Below are 11,980 nucleotides of genomic sequence, written 5' to 3' on the forward strand. Positions count from 1 at the left end.
TAGGACTTTTGATATATTTCTTAGCATGGGACTGATCGTCTCTTACTAGGTTGCTAGCTACTGCTGCAACCCAAATTCACATATATATTTATTTATGAGAGGCAGCCTGGCCGAGTGGTCCAAGACACTGGTGTTAGCCACCAGTCTCTTCGGAGGCGTGGGTTCAAATCTTACCGCTGGTATACGATTATGTTTGAAAGACTGCAGTGTGAAAAGACATCAAAAATGCAGTTTTTGGTGGAAAAATTTATTCTCTTTTAGAAATAATTTATTTTAGTTACCATAAATTTTTAACCCAATTAATTTCCTTTAAAATGAGCTATTGAACAACCCTCTACGATGTTCCAGTGCCAAGCTATCTGTGGAAAAGAAAAAGAAAAAAAAAGAAAAAAATATCCCGTTTGGGGAGAATAACGTGGTTAAAGTCAATTTTCTTGATTTTCAAGCCAATATATTTCCCTTGCTGTTCAAGCCAAGGGACAGAACGTTTCCTATACAGGGGTTTCGGACAAGGCGGTTCTAATGGTGTACTTTTTGTTTTGATCTGACTCCTTTTTTAGGAACTATGGGTTTTTATATTTCTCAACATTGGACGTGATTGTCTCTTACTAGGTTGCTAGCTACCACTGCAACCCGGATTTACTAACCTGTACTATAGTTAAGTGGCCTATATAATTTAGTATAGGGAAGAGGTCGTTCTTTATTATAAGTCTCTTACTAGGTTGCTAGCTACCGCTGCAACCCGGATTAAGTGGCCTATATAATTTAGTATAGGCAAGAGGTCGTTCTTTATTATAACTCAAGCAATCAAGTAGCCAACTAAGTCCAATGTGTGCAGTGGTATGTTATTCCAATGATCGTCTTTTAATGTAAATCTAATGATGTACTTTTGTTTTGATCTGACTCTATTTTTAGGAGTTTTGTTATATTTCTTACATTGGACTGATCGTCTCTAACTAGATTGCTAGCTACTGCTGCAACCCAGATTCATATATATAGTTATTTATGAGAGGCAACCTGGCCGAGTGGTCCAAGGCACTGGTGTTAGCCACCAGTCTCTTCGGAGGCGTGGGTTCAAATCTTACCACTGGTATACGATTATGTTTGAAAGACTGCAGTGTGAAAAGACATCGAAAATGCAGTTTTTGGTGGAAAAATTTATTCTCTTTTAGAAATAATTTATTTTAGTTACAAAATGTTTTTAACCCAATTAATTTCCTTTAAAATGAGCTATTGAACAACCCTCTACGATGTTCCAGTGCCAAGCTATCTCTGGAAACAAAGAAAAAAAAGAGAAAAAGAAAAAAATATCCCGTTTAGGAAGAATGTTGTAGTAGCTGCCACTTTTCTTGATTTTCAAGCCAATATATTTCCCTTGCTGTTCAAGCCAAGGGACAGAAAGTTTCCTATACAGGGGTTTCGGACAAGGCGGTTCTAATGGTGTACTTTTTGTTTTGATCTGACTCCTTTGTTAGGAACTATGGGTTTTTATATTTCTTAACATTGGACGTGATCGTCTCTTAATAGGTTGCTAGCTACCACTGCAACCCGGATAAGTTTCCTTTATAGAGGATTTGGACAAGGCGGTTCTAATGGTGCACTTTTTGTTTTGATCTGACTCTTTTTTTTAGGAGTTGGGGGGTTTTATATTTCTTAACATAGGTGGTGATCGTCTCTTACTAGGTTGCTAGCTACCGCTGCAACCCGGATAATAATGGATAATTATATTAGAAAAATCTAATTAACAAATACCATTTATGATGAAGTATATCAGTCCCTTATGTAAAATTCCAATGTATCCAATTGTTTGTTATGCCAATGATCGTCTTTTAATGTAAACTAGCAAAAAATTTTTTAAGCCTGATGAAGATTTAACTAATGTGTCAAAAGTAAGGTTGCAAGTCGACGATTTTGTTTTGGCCTTATTATAATTGGTATGGTGAAATAATAATATGCATATGGCTCTTAAATCATACATCTTTATCGTTCCATATGGTCTAGTGGCTAGGATAGTTAACTTTCACTTAACAGGCTCGGGTTCGATTCCCGGTGTGGGAAAATTGTTAACTCTATAATCTTTGAACATTTGAACCTTTTATAATCTATAATGATGTATAATATAAATACTGTAATCTTAACTATAGTGAAGTTGCGTATGCAAGTTAGTATAGGGAAGAGTTCGATCTTTATTATAATGTTGAAGTACTAACCTATACTATAATTAAGTGGCGTATAAAATTTAGTATAGGCAAGAGGTCGTTCTTTATTATAAAAATTTAGTATAGACCCGAGGTCGATCCTTATTATAATTCATGAATGAGACCATTTACAGTTTTGACGTTTCTTATATAATAATTATGACGTCACTGCATCAAAAATGCAGTTTTTGGTGGAAAAATTTATTCTCTTTTAGAAATAATTTATTTTAGTTACTATAGATTTTTAACCCAATTAATTTCCTTTAAATGCGCTATTGAACAACCCTCTACGATGGTCCAGTGCCAAGCTATCTGTGGAAAAGAAAAAGAAAAAAAAAGGAAAAAAATATCCCGTTTGGGGAGAATAACGTGGTAAAAGTCTATTTTCTTGATTTTCAAGCCAATATATTTTCTTTGTTATTCAAGCCAAAGGGCGGTCAGTTTCCTTTATGGAGGATTTGGACAAGGCGGTTCTAATGGTGTACTTTTTGTTTTGATCTGACTCTTTTTTTAGGAGCTACGGGGTTTTATATTTCTTGACATTGGAGGTGATCGTCTCTTACTAGGTTGCGAGCTACCGCTGCAACCCGGATATCATAAAATAATTAATTAGCTTTTTACACATATCTCATATGGTCTAGTGGTTTAGGATAGTTGGCTTTCAACCAATTGGCTTGGGTTCGAATCCCGGTGTGGGAATTATTTTTAAAACAAAATCAGGTGAAATTAATTAGCTAATTTGACAAGACATAGGTAACTTAGGGCAAGAGTTCGTTCTTTACTATAAAACAGGCTCGGGTTCGATTCCCGGTGTGGGAAAATTTTTAACTCTATAATCTTCGAATATTTGAACCTTTTATAATTTATAATGATGTATAATATAAATACTGTAATCTTAACTATATTAACTATAGTGAAGTTGCGTATGCAAGCTAGTATAGGGAAGAGTTCGATCTTTATTATAAATATTTCTTGACATTGGAGGTGATCGTCTCTTACTAAGTTGCTAGCTACCGCTGCAACCCGGATTATGTATTCATGAATGAGACCATTTACAGTTTTGACGTTTCTTATATAGTAATTATGACGTCACTGCATCAAAAATACAGTTTTTATTGGAAAAATTTATTCTCTTTTAGAAATAATTTATTTTAGTTACTATAGATTTTTAACCCAATTAATTTCATTTAAAATGAGATATTGAACAACCCTCTACGATGTTCCAGTGCCAAGCTATCTCTGGATACAAAAGAAAAAAAAAAGAAAAAAATATCCCGTTTGGGGAGAATAACGTGGTTAAAGTCAATTTTCTTGATTTTCAAGCTCAATATATTTCCCTTGCTGTTCAAGCCAAGGGACAGAAAGTTTCCTATACAGGGGTTTCGGACAAGGCGGTTCTAATGGTGTACTTTTTGTTTTGATCTGACTCCTTTTTTAGGAGCTATGGGTTTTTATATTTCTTAACATTGGACGTGATCGTCTCTTACTAGGTTGCTAGCTACCGCTGCAACCCGGATGGCTAGAACTTTAAGACTAGCGCAATAAGAAAACCACCCTGGTTAAATAAAAAACTCACACGGAGTTGTAGCAATGAAGAAAATACTAAATGTTAAGGTAATGTTATGATAAATTGTTTTTCACTTCATGAAAACACTGTATAGGACATAATAAGCCAAAGCAAGGCCATCACCCGTTTTTTAGTAATTGTTTGTAAGACAAGGATTTTGAATCTCTTAAAAAACTTTATTTGGGAACTAAATTGAATTCAAGACTTTTAAACACGGTAAGATGTATATATTATGAATCAGAGAAAAATGGCCTTTAAAATGAGCTACTAGTCAAGCAGATAAGGTTGAGTTCCCAGAAGTAGTGTCTGACCCCTTTGAATCTCTTCTGCTGTGAGTCAATTGTGATTGTGCTTCAATTTGTTGTGAGTGACAGCTCATTTGAAACGTATCATCCGTCTGATGATAGCACTAGACGTTTTGAGAAGAATAGGAACCTTTTTCTCATTCTTTGACCTTATGGCTAGAATTTTAAGACTAGGGCGGTAAGAAAATCGCCCTGGTTAAATAAAAAGTCACAAAGAGTTGTAGCAATGAAGGAAATATTGAATCTTATGGTAATGTTATGTTAAATTGTTTTTCACTTCATAAAAACACTGTATAGGACATAATAAGCCAAAGCAAGGCCATCGCCCGCTTTTTTGTAATTTTTTATAAGACAAGGATTTTGAATTTCTATGAAAAACTTTATTTGGGAACTAAATTGAATTCAAGACTTTTAAACACGGTAAGACGTATATATTATGAATCAGCGAAAAATGGCCTTTAAAATGAGCTACTAGTCAAGCAGATAAGGTTTAGTACCAAAAAGTTGTGTCTGACCCCTTAGAATCTCCTTTGCTGTGAGTCAATTATGGTTGTGCTCCGATTTGTGGCGAGTGACAGCTCATTTGAAACGTCTCATCCGCAATGATAGCACTACACGTTTTGAGAAGAATAGGAACCTTTTTCTCCTTCTTTGACCTTATGGCTGAAATTTTAAGAATAGGGCGATAAGAAAATCACCCTGGTTAAATAAAAAAGTCACAAAGAGCTGTAGCAATGAAAGAAATACTAAATGTTATGATAATTTTATGGTAAATGGTTTTCATTTCATAAAAACACTGTATAGGACATAATAAGCCAAAGCAAGGCCATCGCCCGCTTTTTTGTAAGACAAGGATTTTGAATTTCTTGGGAACTAAATGGAATTCAAGAATTTTAAACGCGTTAAGACGTATATATTATGAATCAGCGAAAAATGGGCTTTAAAATAAGCTACTAGTCAAGCATATAAGGTTTTGTCCCAAAAAGTAGTGTCTGACCCCTTAGAATCTTCTCTGCTGTGAGTCAATTGTGTTAAAGTACTTTTAATAGTCCTTTAGGTTAAAGGAGACTAAATTTGGTAACACTGTAATCAATTTGAAAGATTGGGCAATCGGCGAGGGATGTTTTCTTCAAAGTTTGGCAACACTGAACATAGGGCGATGGCAAGGGCGATGGGCGATGGGTTATTACTTCAGGCAGGTCCTACTCAATACCTTTCTCTTTAAGCCAAATGTTATTTAGAACTTTCATAAGAGCTATTTATTGTAATTGACGGCATTGGTGATTAAGGGGTCACTTTTAAAGAATTGGAACAAAATTGGAATTTTAGCTTAAAGAGCAAGGTATTAACTAGGGGGCGAACCCTATAATATACGTTTTAAAAATATATGAATATAGAAGTTCGTTACGTAAGCTAAATCGTAAGTTACGTATATTTATTACTAATAAAAACGTTCGTAAATAAAATTAAGCAGGTTTCGAGAAAGCCATTTAAACAAATAAAAGTAAAGTCAATGTTCAATTTTTTTGTTTTAATTATTCATGTACAGTGAGCCAAAATCAAAACCTGTATTAATTCAAAAAAGTCCAAAAATTAAATAAAAAAACAAGTTTTTTTTAACTGAAAGTAATGAACGTAGTTCAAACTTAAAACGAACAGAAATTATTCCGTATATACAAGGGGCTGTCCCGTTCCCAGCGCCTATCTCTTTACGCTAAAGTTTGAATTTCTCACAACTCTATTTTTTTAAATAATGAAAAACTTTAGCGTTAAGAGCGGGGCGTTGAGAAGGGGACAGCCTATTTTATATACGGAATAATTTCTTTTCGTTTTAAGTTTTAACACCGTTCCTCACTTTCAGTTAAAAAAAACTTGTTTTTTATTTAATTACTATATAAAAAACGACAAAGATGTAAATGGTTGCATTCATGGTACATTTATGATCTCATTCACATAATGCTTAGAGCAAAGCAAGCTACACGCAAGTTAAAACACAATACTACAAAAAAAGATATAGCATCTTGAAAAGAGAAAAGCAAAGGTATTCGACCAACCAGGTGTATCGAGAAGTAAAGTTGATAGTGAAAAACGGCGTTCTTATAATGATGTAGATATAGACATGTGAAAATTGAGGCAGCCAAACAAAAGAGCAAGAAATGGTATGATATTGATAAAGATACAGAGAAGCAACAATTGAGCAGGCTAGACAAAAAATCAAGGAGCGTTATCAAAATGATGAAGATTACCGATTCAAATATAAAAAAAGAAAAGGTATTCAACGGACCAGGTTTATCGAGAAGTAAAGCTAGAGAGAGCCAAACAAAACATCAATGACCAATACTGGGGTGATAAAAGCTATAATGAAAAAATTAAATTCTCTGCGAGGTTATACCGAAGAACGCATAAAGACAAAGGGAAAAATTACGTTCAGAAATATAAGAAGATGGCAAAAATGCAGGCTGATCTTTGTAAACTGAGGAACATTTTACGCATGTTTTACCAGGATATATTTTACCAGGATAACTCCTGAAAACAGATTCAGATCAAAACAAGAAGTACACTATTAGAACCACGCTGTTTAACACTTCTAAATAGAAAACCTATCGTCCTTTGGCTTGAACAAAAAAAAAATATATTGGCTTGAAAATCAAGGAAATTGACTTTAACCCTGATATTCGCCACAATGGTCATCTTTTTTTCTTTCCACTTTTTTTTCTCCTCGGCTAGCTGGGCCTTGGAAAATCATAGAGAGCTGTATAGTAGCTCATTTTAAAGGAATTACATTAAAAGACGATGATTAGAATTAAAAAAACATAAAAAAAACAAAAAACAGAAACTATGCCATATATGAAGAGCTTCCCATTCCTCAATACCTTACTCTTTGCGCTAAAGTTTGATGGCTTAATAGAAATTGAAGCACGGGGGCTGTTTAATTATAATAAGAAGCTTTTTTAAAAGTGCTGACAGCTTTAGCGCAAAGAGCAAGGTACTGAGGAGGAGGCAACCCTTCATATCCGAAATAAGTCTGCCAAAATCAATATGAAAAATTTCTTTTAATTTTCCATGTATGGTGAGCCAAATTCGAACCTGCATTAGTTGAAAAACGTTCAGAAATTTAATTTTTAAAAACAAGTATTTTTTATCTGAGAGTTAGGAGTGAAAAAAATTTAAACGAACAGAAATTGTTCCGTATATGAAAAGTGCTGTCCCCTCCTCAACACCTCACCTCTTAAGCTAAAGTTTCTATTATTTTTAAAGTGAAATTGTGAATAAGAGTTATATTATAACGCGAAGAGCGAGGTGTTGAAGAGGGGATAGCCCCTTTTGTGACGGTATAATTTCTGTTTGTTTCAGGTTTTAACGTCGTTCCTTCCTTTCGGTTAAAAAAAAACTTGTTTTTTTTTCATTTAATTACGCTAAAAGCTGAGTTATAAGATTTATTAGTGGGGAATAAATGCTTCTCCCCTCAGTATATTCACTGTGTTGTCAAATATTTTCCATTACACTTCTTTTCTTATAAGCTTTTTTTTTTAGTTTTGGTTACTGTTGAGACGAGTTGCTCTTACGATACAGTTTGTTACCACGAACGATTTGAAATCGGCAAAAACATTTTTACTGTTTCGTCTTCGAAATAGTAAGAGACAGCTTCGTACAATCAAGTAGCTAATTAAGTCCAATGTATGCAATGGTTTGTTATTTCATTACTATGGGCTAAAAATACATAGCCCATAATTACTATTCCTTAAGAAATCATCATGAATAAAAATTTTCTATCCCGGGTATCGAACTACGCCAACTGGGCTAGAGCCAGGTATCCCAACCAGTGGATCTTCTAGGATGTATTAAATGTTCTGATTAATAAATTTTATGTTGAAGTTTCATAAAGGGTGAGCCGGGGTAGCTTTTTCTATTAATTTGTAATGGGTATTGCTGGTTCCTTGAATAAGGTCTTATTACAAGCATGGATCGTCTCTTACTAGGTTGATAGCTACTGTATTGCGACTCATCTCAATAGTAACCAAAACTCTAAAAACTCTTATAAGAAAAGAAGTGCAATGGAAATTATTCGACAACACACTGAATATACTCTCTACTTATAAGAAAAGAAGTGCAACGATGATGTTTTTCTAACTATTACTACATTAAAGAACGAACTGTTGTCGATAGTAAATGAAATCTGGGTTGTAGCAGTTGCTAGCAACCTAGTAAGAGTCGATAACGTCCAATAGTAAGAAAAATAATAACCGATAACTTCTGAAATTAGATTCATATCAAATCAAGAAGTAAACTATTAAAACCACCATGTCCAAAACCCCAATACAGGGAACTTATTACATAAAGGACGATTATAAATGTTTACACTAAAGAAAGAACTATATTTTAATTTTATTCGTTAAGAAATCTGGGTTGCAGTCGTAGCTACCAACCTAGTAAGAGACTAACACATCCAATTTTAAGAAATATAAATAGCCAAAACCCCTAAAAAAAGGTCAGATCAAAACAAAAAGTACACCATTAGAACTGCCTTGCCCGAGACCCCTGTAAAGGAAACTATCTGTCCCTTGGCTTGAAAAGAAAGGGAAATATATTGGCTTGAAAATCAAGAAAAGTGGTTGCTACTACAACATTTTGCCTAAATGGGATATTTTTGTCTTTCTTCTCTTCCACAGATACCTTGGCACTGGAACAGCGTAGAGAGTTGTTCAACGACTTATTTTAAAGGAACTGAATTAGATTAAATATCTTTTGTAACTAAAATAAACTGTTTTTAAAAGAGATTAAATTTTTCCACTAAAAACTGCATTTTTGATGTCTTTTCATACTACAGTTTTTTCAAAGACGTTTAATTTTTGTGCATAAATCATAATCGTATAACAGCGGTTAGACTTGAACCAACGCCTCCGAAAGGACCGGTAGCTAACACCAGCGCTTTGGACCACTTGGTCACGCTGCTTCCCATAACTAAATATATGAATCCGGGCAGCAGCAGGTCCAATGCTAAGAAATATAAAAGACCAGAACTCTTAAAAATAGAGTCAGATCAAAACACAAACACATCATTGGAACCACCTTGTCTGAAACCCAACTAGAAAAATAATGAATGTCGTCATAGTTGTATTAGAGCTATGACGTGAATAGAAAAGCAAGATATTATATGTTGTTATTCTGAGGACGGCATGAAATAATATAATTACCTATTATCATTAGGGTGCAGTCGTAGATATCAACCTAGTAAGAGACGATCGCGTCCAATGTTAAGAAATATAAAAACCCATAACTCCTAAAAAAATTCAGATAAAAACAAGAAGTACATTATTAGAACAGCCTTGTGCAAAACTTCCAACTAGCAAATTTACCGTCCTTTGGCTTGAATAACAAAGAAAATATATTGGCTCTAAAATCAAGAAAATTGACTTTAACCACGTTATTCTCTACAAACGGCGTCTTTTGTTTCTTTCTTCTATTAAACAGGTAGCTTGGCACTGGAACATCGTAGTGAGTTGTTCAATGGGTCATTTTGAAGAAAATCTCTAGATCTAGTGCCTTTTTGTACTTGATTTTTTTTTTAAATGGAATTAATTTTTTACACATATCTGAAGTTTTTTATAATTCTAGTAAAGTACGAATCATGAAGCAATGTATACGGACCAAAGGTATAGTATTTTATAGTAATAATACCTATTAAGAGACGATCACGCCCTATAGTAAAAACCAAATTAACCTCTAAAACCTAAAATTAGTCAGATCAAAACAAAAAGTACACTATTAGAACTGCCGTGTCCAAAACCTCTATGTAGCAAACCTAACGTCACTTGGCTTGAACAACAGGAAAATTTTTTGGCTAGAAAATCTAGAAAAGTGGCTGATTTAAATTAAAGGACGAACTATAGCCCATAGTAACTGAAATCTAGGTTGCGGTAGTAGCAAGCAAGCTAGTATGAAACGATCATGCACCAAAGTAAAAAATTAAACAGATACATTAAAATACGGTCATCGGAATAAGAACCATTGCACACATTGGACTTGGTTAGCTAATTGATTGTTTTAGGTTTGTTTCTGACTATTTCAAAGAAGAAAAAGCCATAGGCATTTTCCTGTTTGCAATCAGGTTTACATTCTATATAAAGTAAATGTATATAGATCTAACAGTTTTATATTAAGCTATATATTTAGGCAAAACTATGGATCCTAACTGTTAACCCGCAATTTTGGAATATATTGAAGATTTCCTAGCAGGAAGGGTAATAGAAATAACTTTAGAAAATCAGACATTTATTTTTTTTATGAGCCCAATTAAAACAGGTCTCCCTCAAGGAGAGCCCTGAGCCCTTACTTGCTTTAGTATGCTACCAAAATGTAAATTTGGAGATCATACTAGGTTGTAAGCTATAATTAAATACTGTTGACATTGAAGTTACAGGCTCCTCTTGGATTAGGGGATACCTTAAGGCAAAAGTCCAAAAAGCCTTAGATTACTCGCAAAATTGGACAATAGAAATCTGTAGGTCCCTCTCAACACAGAAATTGGTAACTAATTCAGATTTGGATGACAGGAAAAAGGATATAAGAACAATAAGTTTAAAATTAGAGTTAAATAGGCTGACATTGCACTGGACCGACTTTACTTACATATATATTCACGGATCCAAGTCAGAAACAGGTACAGATTGTGCTTTTGTAGTCAATTCAACTGGTAAGTCCTTTGGTTTTAAGCTGTCTGTTAAGCTTACAATTTTTCTTCAGAAATGATCAGCAAAATTTTGTTTATTAAGTTAAATTTTATGTTTTGTAGTTTTTTTATATGTTCCTACTCTTTCTGTGAAAAATTGTTTAGCTGTGAAACCAAATGGTTCCAAAATTATTGCCACAAAGATTAAAATCATAGTGGATGATTTTCTCAAAAATGGTTTTGATCTACAACTGACCTAGGTCCCAGCACATGCAGATATTTCTGGATATGAGGCAGCTGACAAAATGACAAAATGAGCTAGTAGCTATGGTGAAATTTTAAATCTAAGATTGTCTATAAGTGAATATATTTAGGGTTATGAGGCCCATTAAGTAGAAGATTGTGAACTTATTTTTCAAAAAGCTATTCATTTACTTTCAAAAGATCTAAAAAAAGAAAGAAAACTCCAAATGATTATCAATTCTTTTTCCGTTTTCCTTCACTCTTTAGTTGAACGCCATTAAAGGAATTGCATATCATCAACTGATCCAGAATACACAAAAATGGATCCAAATTATTTTAAGCGTCCTCCATTAGACCTGATTCACAGTGAAAGGAAGACTACAACAACAATATTTCGAATTAGATCTTCAAATTCTGTTTTTTTAAGTGGAATTTGGTTGATTCCCCAAATTGAATTTTTGGGCGAATTTGGCTGAATTTTTTTCCTTCGTAATAAATGTTGGTTCGTTCACTTTTTGGCTCAATTTTAAAATGTAAGCTTACCCTGGACTGAACTATATTGCATAACAATATCCTTAACTTCTAAATTTTTGCCGTTTTAAACCTATGCATACCAAAGCGCATAGATTTACCCTTGGACAACTCAAGATTCGTATAGTCAATAGGCAATTTTTTGAGTCCAAGAGATGGCAAAATATGATGCTACAGAGCTCTGGACAACCATCCACTTGTATATCCCCCAAATCATGTAGCGGATTTGACCGAAAAAATAATTTGATCTTAGATATTAAATATAATTTAACATGAAGCATTTTTTTGCTTACTATAGCATGATTATTTTATAGATTCAAAAATTGTTGAAAGACTGTTAATCTAACCCTTAATTCATGAAAAAAATGAAAAAGTACCTTTGTTCTCCTTAAAAATAGAATTCCACCAATAACCAATGCATGAAAAGGGATATCAGGCTTTAATTAGCTTGAAGAGTCCTTCCATC

The sequence above is a fragment of the Artemia sp. Qi Xiang Cuo genome, chromosome 1 (genome assembly GCF_049724085.1).
Source record: "Artemia sp. Qi Xiang Cuo chromosome 1, ASM4972408v1, whole genome shotgun sequence".
Classification (NCBI taxonomy): Eukaryota; Metazoa; Arthropoda; class Branchiopoda; order Anostraca; family Artemiidae; genus Artemia; species Artemia sp. Qi Xiang Cuo.